A 14,865-nucleotide genomic window follows, 5' to 3' on the forward strand; every position below is an offset into this window, starting at 1 on the left:
GAGGTATAATGGGTTTTGGTTGTGGAGATGGAATTTGTGCAGTTGCATGGGGTACAAGAGGAGTAAACGGAGTAATGGTAAGCGACGAGTCTACCCCCCCCCCCCCCCCGCGTCTTGTACTTCTTGCAATTCTTCGTAAGGGTTGGTACTACTCCCACTGACCTTGAAATCCTCCAGGAACGCAGCACGCTTGGTTTCAACAATACGGGTGACATGGGAAAGACAATAGAAACGATAACCCTTCGAATGATCAGGATACCCGATAAAGAAACATGTAACTGTTTTAGGGTCAAGTTTCCTTAGGAAAGGATTATAGAGTTTTGCTTCAGCAATGCAACCCCATATTTTCATATATTTAAGACTCGGTTTCCTTCATGTCCAAAGTTCATAAGGAGTTTTAGGGACAGACTTAGAAGGAACTCTATTGAGTATATGAACAGCTGCTTTTAACGCTTCAGTCCAGAGGAATAATGGTAAATTAGTGTTGGCTAACATACTGCGCACCATGTTCATAAGGGTACGATTTCTTCGTTCAGCGACACCATTCTGTTGAGGTGTACCAGGCATGGTGTATTGGTTCACAATCCCCTGGCCCTTACAAAACTCATAAAATGGACCAGGAGCTTGACCCACATCAGTATGTCTTCCATAATATTCACCGCCTCTGTCTGATCTCACAACTTTAATCTGACGATCTAATTGCTTTTCAACTTCAGCTTTATAATCTTTAAAGGTTGTAAGAGATTCAGACTTTTCCTTAACAAGATACAAGTACATGTAACGAGAATAATCATCAATGAAAGTGATAAATGAAGTATGTCCTGTTATGCCAGCGATTTGGTAAGGACCACTAATGTCAGTGTGAATGAGTTTTAATAAATTAGAACTCCTAGTGGCACCTTTCTTATTCGCTGATGTCATTTTGCCTTTAAGACATTTGACACGTGTTCCAAAATCAGTGAAATCGAGAGGAGGTAAGACTTCATCCTTTACGAGACAATTTAATAGTTCTCTTGAGATGTGGCCTAAACGTTGACGCCACAACATAGATGAAGTCTCTAAGTCTCGAATCTGTTTCATCTTTGTGAGTGATTCATTAATATTATATGACAACAAAGATTTGGAAAAATTATCATCTAGTTCTAATCGATAGAGACCACCATCCAGAATGCCAGTACCATAAACAACGGAATCATAGAGAATAGAGAGTTTGCGATGACCATGGGAAACAACAAAACCGTCCATGTCTAACTTTGGTCCTGATACTAGGTTCTGAGTTACCTCAGGAACATATAAGGTATCATAAAGTTTAATACATAAACCAGTTTTCAAAAATAATTGTAATGTTCCTATGGCCTTCACTTCTAATTCCCGATCATCCCCAACTTTAAGTGTTCTTTGGTTTCTTCCCAGCTTCCGGATTGAAAGGAATCCCTGAGTAGAGTTAGTTACATGAACCATAGAACCAGAATCAAACCACCAAGAATTAGCAGGAACATTTAAATTAAAGGACTCAAGTATCATGAAAAAATCGTTACCTTTCTTAGCCAGCCACTCCTTGAAGTCAGGGCATTCCTTTTGCTTATGTCATGTTTTCTTACAGAACTTGCAATAGGGTTTGCCTAAGGAGTTCTTAGAGCTGGAAGGTGCACTTGTATTAGGATTTGGCTTTTGGACCTTGGAAGCATCCTTTCTTTGATAGTTATTCTTCCTCTTCTTAGAGTTGGAGGTGGTGAAGTTAGCAACATCAGTAGTGCGATCCATCTTCATACGCTCTTCCTCCTGTACGCACATAGCGACCGGCTCACTCATCGTCCATTTGTCATTCTGAGTGTTGTAATTGATCTTGAATGCTTCATAGGACGAAGGAAGCGAAGTGATGATGAAGTGAACAAGAAAACCATCACTAATTTCCATCTCTAGCCCTTTCAGCTTATTGGCCATGTCATGCATCATCATGATGTGCTCGCGAATGCCGCTCCTCCCATCATACTTAGTCGTCACCAGCTTGAGGATAAGAGTGCTAGCGTGTGCTTTTGATGTCCCTTTAAATTGAGCCTCCACAGAAGCCAGGTAGGTTTTCGCATCTTCAGAATCAGGAATAGCGCCTCTAATAGCATTGTGAATGGATTGCTTCATGAACATGAGAGACATGCGGTTACACCTAGTCCATTTTTCATGAACTATCTGCTCAGCAGCAGCACTTTGAGTGGTAAGGTCCGCTGGCTTATTCTCTCTAAGAGCATAATCGAAGTCTAGCAATCCTAGTGTAAGCATGAGGGCATCCTTCCATTCAGCAAAGTTATCACCAGTCAAAGGTGGAATCCCGCAATTGGGTGCTGATAGTGGAAATAAGATGAGCAAGTTATGATACTAAGAAAGAAGTCCTAATGTGATCTAAGGGCATGTTATACTAAGGCAGGTATAAATAATGACCATTTTAATTATGAAGCTGTGATATTGTCTATTACTAACATTAAAATAATTGACTTAGTTAAAAATTCTACTTAAACGAAGACAAATCAGCTTTGGCCAGAAGTGTAATCATTTAAGTATGTGTGCAAACTAATCGTGACAAATCAGCTTTGGCCAGAAATGAGACAATCACTTTAGTTATGCACTTGTCAAGCATGCTAAACATAAATGAATTAAATCAGCTTTGGCCAGAATTAAGACATTTCACGTTTGTAATGCATACTCAACATAGCTTTTATAATACTTGAACAATAAATAGATGTATTAAATCAGCTTTTGTAAGACCCAGTTTAATATACCCGTTTTTAACGGCAAATAAGCTTTACATAATATACTAAAAGTAATCTTTACAAAAACTTTCAATATTCGAAAACCATTTAATAAAACATTACTTGTTTAACCTACTAACAATATTCCAAATTAAACTACTAGTGTTTACATAATAACAAAACATGGATCAAGTGCGGAAGCGTAACGTTAGGTGTTCGGTTCGAATCGATTGCTTGATCATCATCCTTCACTTGAGTACCTGAAAACTAATGTTTTAAACAGGCATTAGTGTTATTAACGATGGGGATTCACGTATTGGGATTAGGATCGATAACTTATTCAAATCAAGAAGTAAAAATTTCATCAAAACTGGGCTCCACCGTAATTTACGGTGTCACCGTAAATTACGGTGGGATCTGGGCATTTTGGGTACCTACCGTAAATCAGTAGATCCCCACCGTAACATTTTAATAGCCACCGTAAATTACGGTGTCACCGTAATTTACGGTGGGCCCTGCACTTGTTTTCTTGCTTATTGATCTTGAGCATTCAAGTTCCATTACACAGCAAAATGACTTTGAACAGGTTTATTATCCATCCAAGGCTAGTTACCCAAATTTAGGACTATCACCCGTTATCACTTTTGCTATCCCAAAAAGGGAAACACTCCCACATCGATCTATATATGCTTAAATCCAAACTTTCGTATTCGTCATCTATACAAATATTCAAAATTATCAATCAAGATCACAACTCCTATATAAGGAATTTAAACTTTACAACTATCATGGCATGTCAAAATTACGACTTACACAAAGGTTATATCCAAGCATTAAGTAATAGTGTCTAGCTTCATGTTTAATACAAGACTTGTTTTGACCCGTTTGGGTGCTGAATTAAGCACCATATAGGGCATGTAAGTGTCCATGTTTGTCACTCTTTTTGACCTATTTCGCTTGTTTAGGTCACTAATCATTTTCATGGCATTTTGGTAATCTTGATTGTCATGTTTCAGAATTTATTACATAAGCTAACAATTAGGTATAATGTAACGAAACAATAAATTTCGTACCTTTTAGAGCGCGTCTTTTCCTCGTGAACTCCCTCCGGCTTGTCCGCTAGATGAACCGGACTCTTTGCCTAGAAGATTCAGTTTTATAACATGTTTAGAACTCCTTTTTATGACCACAATCACATAATTATGGACCATTATCAAATCTGCGTTTTTATCCAAATTTCACATTTAAATCCCCACTTAGGCATTTCTACAAACACCTAGCGGGTCAGATTTTTCTACCTTCATAAACAAGTTCATGACTTTATGATTCGACATCAAATTTCACTATAATAGTAATTTTTGCATACATTTAGTATCAATATCACAGGAGTTACTTCCTATAATGAAATTTATACTAGGATTACACTCAAAATCCTAATGTTCATCATCAACATATAAAACCCATAACCTAACATCCATGGATTCATGGAACTTTCCAGAATTGGAGCATGATTTCATATATAGTTGTCTAGGTTTTACTCCTAGACACTATATCATCTTTAATCTAACTAATTACTGTCATGCATCAACAAAATTTCAGATTTGCTTAAATTCATGAGGATTTCAAGTAGTGAATTCTCATAAAATTTTACATACCTCTTAATCCTCTTGCGATGAGGATCACAATTCTAAGCTCGGATTTCGTTTTGGTTAGGATTTGAACCTCCAATTGCAAGAAATTGTGAACTTTAGGGTTTTGGAAAAATGGGGGTCACCCCTTTCTTGCTTCTGTCGACCAGACACACCAATTTGGTGTGTTTGGCTTGGTTTTGTTACTAGTGAAATTAAACTTTTGATTTTTGGCAAGATTAGTCCCTTAACTACCATTTCTTTTTAAATACTAGAGTTTTAACCAAGTGTAGGTTATTTTCAAGACTTGTAAACTTTAACTAGGTTAAAGTTTCTACATGGTTATTTCTTGTTTATGAAATCCTTAAATTTCATATATAAAGATTTATATTTTCGGGGTGTTACAAGTCCACCCCCCTTAAAAGGGTTTCGTCCCCGAAACCGAATTACGTACCAAATAATGTCGGGTGTAGACGTCGCATTTCCTCTTCGGATTCCCAAGTAGTGTCTGACCCTTTTCTGTGCTCCCATTTGACCTTGACTTGGGTTATCATTTTTCTCCTCAAACTTTTCTCCTTACGATCTAAAATCGCAATTGGTTTTACTGCATAGTTGAGGCTGTTATCCACTTCGATATCGTCGTAGTGGATATGAGCAGTTTCGTCGGCCAAACATTTTCGAAGATGTGATACGTGGAATGTGCTATGAATTCCACTCAACTCTTCGGGTAATTCAAGTCGATAAGCCACTTTACCAACCCGTTCAACGATTCTAAATGGCCCAATAAATCTTGGGCTTAACTTTCCTCTTTTTCTGAATCTAATAATACCCTTCCATGGGGAGACTTTTAGCATGACCATATCGCCAACCTGAAATTCAATTGGCCTATTCCTTTTATCCGCATATGCCTTTTGCCGGTCTTGAGCCGCTTTCAGGTGTGCCCGAACTATGTTGATTTTCGCATTTGTAGTTCGGATTATATCGGCAGGTGCTAGCCCCCCGCGGACCCACTTCTCCCCAACATACTGGGGTCCGACATTTTCTGCCATATAATAGCTCATACGGAGCCATTTTAATACTCGCGTGATAGCTATTGTTATATGCAAATTCGACCAAGGGTAAATGGACATCCCAACTACCTCCAAAGTCGATAATGCAAGCCCGCAGCATATCTCCCAATGTTTGTATTGTCCTTTCGCTCTGCCCATCCGTTTGTGGATGGTAAGCAGTGCTAAGGAACAATTTAGTCCCCATCTGTTCTTGGAATTCACGCCAGAATTTCGAAGTAAACCGAGTATCTCTGTCTGACACAATGGATATCGGTACCCCATGCCTTGCTATGATTTCATTGGTGTATACCTCCGACATTTTCTCAGATGTATAGGTTTCACGAATCGGAATAAAGTGGGCGCTTTTAGTTAACCTATCCACGACTACCCAAATAGCATCAAAACCACGACTTGTTTTAGGTAGTTTGGTCAATAGGTCCATCGTGATTTGCTCCCATTTCCAAACCGGGATTTCTAACGGTTGAAGTTTACCATATGGTTTTTGGTGTTCTGCCTTGACTTGTAGGCACGTTAAACACTTTTCCACGTATTTCATGGTGTCCCGCTTCATTCCGGGCCACCAATAGTTTTGCTTTAAGTCATGATACATCTTGGTCGCTCCCGGGTGAATGGAATAACGGGATTTATGAGCTTCATCAAGTAGAAGCTTCTTCCCTCCACATGTGTTAGGGACCCAGACCCTATTAAAACGAGTCTTTAGGCCGTGACTGCCCACTTCAAGGTCTTTAACTTGACCAATAATTCTTTCCTTTTTCCAGTTTTCCGCCTTTACAGCTTCATCTTGTGCTTCTCGAATTCGTTCTAGTAAACTTGAAGTCACAACCAGTTGCATTGATCGTACCCGTATCGGGGTATAATCTGTTTTGCGGCTCAGCGCATCGGCCACTACATTGGCCTTACCGGGGTGGTAATGTATTTCGCAATCGAAGTCCTTGACGGTTTCCAACCACCGTCTTTGCCGCATGTTTAATTCCTTCTGGTCGAAGAAATATTTCAAACTTTTATGGTCGGTAAAGATGGTAAACTTTACTCCGTACAAGTAATGTCTCCATATCTTTAAGGCAAACACCACCGCCGCTAATTCTAAGTCGTGAACCGGATATTTATTTTCATGAATCTTCAATTGCCTCGAGGCATAGGCGATGACCTTGCCTCGTTGCATTAATACACACCCGAGCCCCAATTGAGAAGCGTCCGAGTAAACCACCATGTCTTCAGTCCCTTCCGGTAAGGTCAGTACCGGAGCGTGGGTCAACTTTTCCTTGAGTGTTTGGAAAGCTTCCTCTTGCTTAATGCCCCACACGAACTTTTCCTCCTTACGAGTTAATTTGGTCAAGGGTAAGGCAATTTTGGAGAAATCCTGTATGAATCTCCGATAATATCCCGCAAGCCCTAAAAAGCTTCGGATTTCCGAGGGATTTCTTGGAGGGCTCCATTTCGACACAGCTTCTATCTTTGACGGATCTACTAGTACTCCATCAGCACTAATAAGATGCCCAAGAAACTGTACTTCCCGTAACCAGAAAGCACACTTCGTGAATTTTGCATACAACTTCTCTCGTCTAAGTGTGTCTAATATTTCCCGCAAATGACACACGTGCTCGGCTTCACTCCTTGAATATACCAAAATGTCGTCGATAAATACAATTACCGACTTATCTAGCATGGGTTTGCAAACCCGGTTCATGAGGTCCATGAAAGCCGCGGGCGCATTGGTCAATCCGAAAGGCATTACGAGGAATTCATAATGCCCGTACCTCGTACGGAAAGCCGTTTTGGGTACGTCCTCCTCCTTGACTTTCAATTGGTGATAACCGGATCGGAGATCAATTTTGGAAAACCAACTTGCTCCTTGCAGTTGGTCGAATAAATCATCAATCCTTGGGAGCGGGTATCGATTCTTCACCGTGAGTTTGTTTAAATCTCGGTAATCGATACACATGCGCATACTGCCGTCCTTCTTCTTCACGAATAAGACGGGTGCGCCCCACGGAGACACACTCGGTCGGATAAACCCCTTGTCAAGAAATTCCTGAATTTGAGACATCAATTCTTGTAACTCCGATGGTGCAAGCCGGTATGGCGCCTTGGCCACGGGTTTTGCGCCCGGAATCAATTCGATTCCGAACTCTACCTCCCGTTCCGGCGGTATCCCCGGTAGTTCTTCCGGGAACACGTCTTCATAATCTCGCACGACTGGTACATCCCCAATTTTGAGGAGTTCTTTTTCCGTTTCGCTTGCGTATACCATAAAGGCCTTGCATCCATGTTTCATGAGCTTATGAGCTTCTAGCATTGTGCATATCGCTGGGTTACCTCCTTTTTCTCCATATATCGTAACTTGTCTTCCACTAGGAGACGTTAGCTTTATTTCCTTTCGGAAACAAACCACCTTTGCGTGGTAACGGGATAGCCAATCCATTCCCACTACCACTTGAAATTCTCCCATCGACATCGGGATCAAGTCTATTGTGTATTCCTCGTCATCAATATTCATCGTGCAGTTTTCACATACATCACAGACAATAAAGCTTTTATTATTACCTATCTCTACCTCTAAAGGCATAGGTAATTTTGTTAGAACAAATGAAGGGTGTCGAATAAACCCATATGAAACAAAGGATTTATTCGCACCAGTATCAAATAACACACGTGCGGGAATTGAATTTATAGTGAATGTACCTGAGACCACGTCAGGTTCGACCTTTGCTTCAGCAGCGGTCAATTGAAAAGATCTTGCTTTGGCTTTTGCGGCTTCACCTTTTGAGTCTTGCCCTTCTTTCTTTCCCGCCAATTCTGGGCACTCCGATCTTTTGTGACCCGTTCGGTAACAGTTGTAACAAACGGTCACTTTTTCCGGGCATGATATAGCCATATGTCCCGTTTTTCGACATATAGGACAAGGCTTATCTTTGAAGCGACATTCACCCTTATGATTCTTGCCGCAGATTTTGCAACTTGATGTACCGCCCTTTGCATCTGATTTCTTCGTCGTTTCATTCGTTCTTGCTTTCTTAGTAGGGCTTGGATTTATATCCTGTGCCCTTCGTTCACCCCGCTCTATACTCTTTTTCAGCTCAATCTCCCTTTCCCGAGCGGCATTGACAATCTCGGTAAGGGTCTCATACTTTGAAGGGGTTATGAACTCCCTATATTCTGCGCTTAGCATGTTATGGTAGTAATAAACCTTCTGCTCTTCGTTCGTTATCAAATCATCACAGAACTTCATTTTGTCCATAAACATCCCCGTGATCTTGTCTATGGATTCACCCTTGTGTCTGAGTTGCATGAACTCTTCCTTGATCTTGTTTATGACCGCTTTGGGGCTGTGGTGTTTAAGAAACGGTGTCTTAAACTCCTCCTATGTCATGGCCTTGGCCGCTTCGCTTCCAATCTCCTTCTTTTTATTATCCCACCAGTCTTTCGCTTGACCTTTTAACTGACCCGTGCCATAAGCTACGTAGTCATTCTCATCACAGTGGGTTCTCTCGAATACTCCCTCGATATCGCCTATTCATCGCTGACACACGATTGGATCAACCTCCCCATTATATATAGGTGGTTTACAAGCTATGAATTCCTTGTATGAACAAGGTTTTCGTTCCCCAGATTTTTCCTTTGCTAGATTTGAATTATCTTCTAGCTTATTGATTCTCTCTTCTACCACTGATAAAACCGTATTTTGGATTTTATCAATGAAGTTCGACAAACTGTTTTCGATCGCCTTTCCAACCTCTTCGGCAATCACTATTCTCATTTGTTCGGTGACTCTTGGCACCGCATCACCATCACCTCCGCTTGCCATCTTTGATACTGAAATGTTTACATACATTGTTAAACATTTCATTTGTAATACATGTTTTACTTGTTTTGATTTGATCAAGTTCGTAACTTGACTCAATCATTATTGTTTCATGTCTTTCTTGTGTTTGAGTGTGCTTACACACTCTTGATTCTATTATTCTTGTTTCATGCTTTTCTTGTGTTTGAGTGTGTTTACACACTCTTTTCCATGCATATTTGTTCGTGAATTATTTCTATACTCCTTAAATTTTACTTAAGCAATTACTCTTACCGGATGTTGATCAAGCTTGAACCGAACACTTATTGGCAACCTTAAGCTCTGATTACCAACTTGTAAGACCCAGTTTAATATACCCGTTTTTAACGGCAAATAGGCTTTACATAATATACTAAAAGTAATCTTTACAAAAACTTTCAATATTCGAAAACCATTTAATAAAACATTACTTGTTTAACCTACTAACAATATTCCAAATTAAACTACTAGTGTTTACATAATAACAAAACATGGATCAAGTGCGGAAGCGTAACGTTAGGTGTTCGGTTCGAATCGATTGCTTGATCATCATCCTTCACTTGAGTACCTGAAAACTAATGTTTTAAACAGGCATTAGTGTTATTAACGATGGGGATTCACGTATTGGGATTAGGATCGATAACTTATTCAAATCAAGAAGTAAAAATTTCATCAAAACTGGGCTCCACCGTAATTTACGGTGTCACCGTAAATTACGGTGGGATCTGGGCATTTTGGGTACCTACCGTAAATCAGTAGATCCCCACCGTAACATTTTAATAGCCACCGTAAATTACGGTGTCACCGTAATTTACGGTGGGCCCTGCACTTGTTTTCTTGCTTATTGATCTTGAGCATTCAAGTTCCATTACACAGCAAAATGACTTTGAACAGGTTTATTATCCATCCAAGGCTAGTTACCCAAATTTAGGACTATCACCCGTTATCACTTTTGCTATCCCAAAAAGGGAAACACTCCCCCATCGATCTATATATGCTTAAATCCAAACTTTTGTATTCGTCATCTATACAAATATTCAAAATTATCAATCAAGATCACAACTCCTATATAAGGAATTTAAACTTTACAACTATCATGGCATGTCAAAATTACGACTTACACAAAGGTTATATCCAAGCATTAAGTAATAGTGTCTAGCTTCATGTTTAATACAAGACTTGTTTTGACCCGTTTGGGTGCTGAATTAAGCACCATATAGGGCATGTAAGTGTCCATGTTTGTCACTCTTTTTGACCCATTTCGCTTGTTTAGGTCACTAATCATTTTCATGGCATTTTGGTAATCTTGATTGTCATGTTTCAGAATTTATTACATAAGCTAACAATTAGGTATAATGTAACGAAACAATAAATTTCGTACCTTTTAGAGCGCGTCTTTTCCTCGTGAACTCCCTCCGGCTTGTCCGCTAGATGAACCGGACTCTTTGCCTAGAAGATTCAGTTTTATAACATGTTTAGAACTCCTTTTTATGACCACAATCACATAATTATGGACCATTATCAAATCTGCGTTTTTATCCAAATTTCACATTTAAATCCCCACTTAGGCATTTCTACAAACACCTAGCGGGTCAGATTTTTCTACCTTTATAAACAAGTTCATGACTTTATGATTCGACATCAAATTTCACTATAATAGTAATTTTTGCATACATTTAGTATCAATATCACAGGAGTTACTTCCTATAATGAAATTTATACTAGGATTACACTCAAAATCCTAATGTTCATCATCAACATATAAAACCCATAACCTAACATCCATGGATTCATGGAATTTTCCAGAATTGGAGCATGATTTCATATATAGTTGTCTAGGTTTTACTCCTAGACACTATATCATCTTTAATCTAACTAATTACTGTCATGCATCAACAAAATTTCAGATTTGCTTAAATTCATGAGGATTTCAAGTAGTGAATTCTCATAAAATTTTACATACCTCTTAATCCTATTGCGATGAGGATCACAATTCTAAGCTCGGATTTCGTTTTGGTTAGGATTTGAACCTCCAATTGCAAGAAATTGTGAACTTTAGGGTTTTGGAAAAATGGGGGTCGCCCCTTTCTTGCTTCTGTCGACCAGACACACCAATTTGGTGTGTTTGGCTTGGTTTTGTTACTAATGAAATTAAACTTTTGATTTTTGGCAAGATTAGTCCCTTAACTACCATTTCTTTTTAAATACTAGAGTTTTAACCAAGTGTAGGTTATTTTCAAGACTTGTAAACTTTAACTAGGTTAAAGTTTCTACATGGTTATTTCTTGTTTATGAAATCCTTAAATTTCATATATAAAGATTTATATTTTCGGGGTGTTACAGCTTTGGCCAGAATTAATACATCAGAAGCTCATTCAAGCTAAGCTATTTTTGGTTTTGTAAAAATTATCTGATTATGATTTAGTTAATTAAGTGTTAACAAAACCAAGTATTTAATAGCAAACCACCTGTTAGCACGGGGTTCGGGGCGGAGCCCCGAGCTGAAATTTAGTTCACATGAAATAGCCTAAGGTAATGGGGTCTCGAGTGAGGTCTCGAGTTAGGTCTCGAGTTAGGTCTCGAGTTAGGTCTCGAGTTGTGACCTTATGGTCTCGAGTCGAGACCTTTGTCTCGAGTCGAGATCTGATGGTCTTGAGTTGTAAAGATTTTAGGCCCTTTGTCGAGATCTCAGTGGTCTCGAGTCGAGACTGTTGTCTCGAGTTATAAAGTTTTGAGAACCTGATGATTTCGAGTCGAGACCTTATGGTCTCGAGTCGAGACTGATGGTCTCGAGTCGTAATCTGATGGTCTCAAGACCACTGTTAATAGCTGTCATTGTGATAATAACTGAAAACTCGAACTTTTAGGGATTGTGGGATAATGTTTCGTATTTTGTTGCTGATCTAAACTTATCAAAGATTTCGAAAATTATAACTGATTATCTTTTAACAGTTTTCGAAATTTTTAATAGATAAAATTCAGATCAAAAACAGTAAAACACCCAGTAATCCGGATTATATTCCAAAACTTAATGAATTTTCGAGTTTTCTTAGAACAATATGATGAACCCTAAAAATTTAAAACATAATTCTGGGACCCGAAACCTGAATTTTAAGATTTTTAGTAACAGATTTCGGATATCAATTTACCCATAATGATTTCGAGTGACATAATAAACCACCCTTTACTCAAACAATGATTTCGGCTATAAAAAACGAAAACAGCCGAGATTTTTAAGGCTTTAAAATTTTCTGTTTTCCAGATTATGATCCCAGAATGATGGATACGAAAACAGAACTGATTTATCAACATATGCTCTGATACCACATGTTGATCAGTTCTGTTTAAACATTATGGAAAACATGAATAACATACCTGTTACAGCAGACAGGCCAGCAGAGAATCCAGTCAGAGATGCAGCCATTGAGTTCGACATACTTGTCAGGATGATCTGGTTCCTCCTTAGGGTGTAAAGTTATGATGGTGATGAACCGAGACTAGGGAGAGAATCGGTTAGGGGGAGAGAGCCGATTGTGATGTTATGAGGGTTGTGTGTATTGTGTAATTGTCTAACCCTTAAACTCTCTAATAATCTCCTTATATATACACCCAAGAGGAAACCCAATTAGTTAATAAGGGTAATATGGTCCATCAACAATTACCAACTAATTATTAATAGGTTATTAATATATTTTGATCTATATAATATAAATGATTATAATGGCTACAAGATTAAATATTATAATATTTATATATTTAATCTCACAACAAATCGTTAAAATCTTGATTTGAATTTTTTTTTAAACGGCCAACAAACTCAATCCCGAGCGCTCTCGGGGCACCCACTGGACAAACGGAGTACTCTGAGAGTAACCCGAGTCCACCACCAATTCCGGGGAAAAACCCGGTAACCCACCCGCCCGTAGGCACGACGGTGAAATTACCGGTAAAGCCCGTTTGGCTCAAGGATCCAACTCAGGATTCCCTAGGTCTCCTATCATTGCCCACCAGTGCCTCATTCTGCACCAAGTGAGAGTCGAACCTGCATCTCTTAAGAGAAATGCAAGTCATCTACCACTTGATCTAGAGATCATTGGCAATCTTGATTTGAATTAAGCTCTAAGTCTGAGCTTCTAGTTGATTACACTAAGGATTAACAAGCCTAAAAAATCTTCCTATACACTTCCTAGTGTTTTTTTACCTTATTTTTCTATTTATCTCTCATATTAAATAATAATAATAATAATAATAATAATAATAATAATAATTTTAAATAAAAATATTAGATAAGAATAAATATTTAGATAAATATAAACATTTGTTTTTATTATGATCACATTAAATAATAATAATAATAATAATAATAATAATAATAATAATAATAATAATAATAATTTTACATAAAATATTAGATAAGAATATAAATGTTTATTTTTATTATGAGCATATTAAATAATAATAGTAACAATTTTAAACAAAAAATTAGTTAAAAATACATATTTAACAAGTAAAATGTTATAATAAGTAAATAGTCCATTAAAGTTCATTTTTTAAAAGATAAATCTTGACAACTGTATGTGTTAACATATGACATTTTATTTTATTAAACACGTGCAATATATGAGTTTTTTTTAAAGATATATCTTTTTTATTATTTATTATATAAAATCACATTTATGCAAAATAAAAAAAACAAAGTAAAATGTTATAATAAGTAAATAGCACATCACATCAATGTTCATTTTTAAAAGATAAATCTTGATGACTGTTTGTATTAACATATAACATTATATTTTATTCAACACGTACAATATACGAGTTTTTTAATATATCTTTTTATTATTTATTATATATAATTATATTTATACAACCCGTGTAATACAAAGGGTTTTTAGCTAGTATATAATATATAATTACATAGTAAATATTATTATGATTAAAAAACTATATGTCTATTGTCACACCTCGATATTTCCATGTAATACCGGTGGGCCCGGTGGGGAGTATCGTGACGTAGTTGATATCATCATAGTCAAACAACACAATTTAAATGCACAGTGGAAGCAAAAGATAAATATATTACAATCCGATATAAAGTAATATCAAAGTATTACAAACGGAATGTAAAGGATCCACAGGCGGATCAAATAAAAGATAATTGTTCAACAGATTTTAACATCTAAGCTTGCGAGACTCTTTATTGATGCTAGGAGTGGCCAGCCTATTCCGATTAGTACCTGCACTTAGCCTTTTTTTTTTGGAAAATACGTCAATTTACACTGGTAAATACAATTTAACTGACTCATTTTGAAAATAGTTTAGAAAATTGATTTGAATGCACATGGCACAAAACTTTTTATAACTTGGGATAATTATTTGAATATAAACTTATAAAAGATTTACATGTTTCTTATGCGTTCAGTAGCCCGGGTTGACACCGGGTTAAAGATCAATAGACACACCACATGGTATAGTCCCGCAGCGGTTAAACCCAAAACCGGCGGTTATACCTTAGTATTTATTTATGCACTAACGGGTGTACGCCTACACCCGCATGCTTAGGTCGTGGCCATTTCGTAAAATGATGCCAAAGATATCCGGGA

General features: G+C 37.7%; 2 long non-coding RNA genes across 2 annotated transcripts; both read right to left on the reverse strand.

Annotated features, from left to right (window-relative positions):
• Positions 1-2,821: 2,821 nt before the first annotated feature.
• Positions 2,822-3,856, reverse strand: LOC110864645. The gene is made up of 2 exons (XR_002549968.1): positions 3,818-3,856; positions 2,822-3,011 (listed from the first exon to the last, which is right to left on the reverse strand). It is a non-coding gene; the product is annotated as an uncharacterized LOC110864645 (long non-coding RNA).
• A 5,791-nt stretch (positions 3,857-9,647) lies between these two features.
• On the reverse strand, positions 9,648-10,682 carry LOC110864644. The gene is made up of 2 exons (XR_002549967.1): positions 10,644-10,682; positions 9,648-9,837 (listed from the first exon to the last, which is right to left on the reverse strand). It is a non-coding gene; the product is annotated as an uncharacterized LOC110864644 (long non-coding RNA).
• Positions 10,683-14,865: the final 4,183 nt, after the last annotated feature.

This window comes from Helianthus annuus, chromosome 6 (assembly GCF_002127325.2).
Source record: "Helianthus annuus cultivar XRQ/B chromosome 6, HanXRQr2.0-SUNRISE, whole genome shotgun sequence".
Classification (NCBI taxonomy): Eukaryota; Viridiplantae; Streptophyta; class Magnoliopsida; order Asterales; family Asteraceae; genus Helianthus; species Helianthus annuus.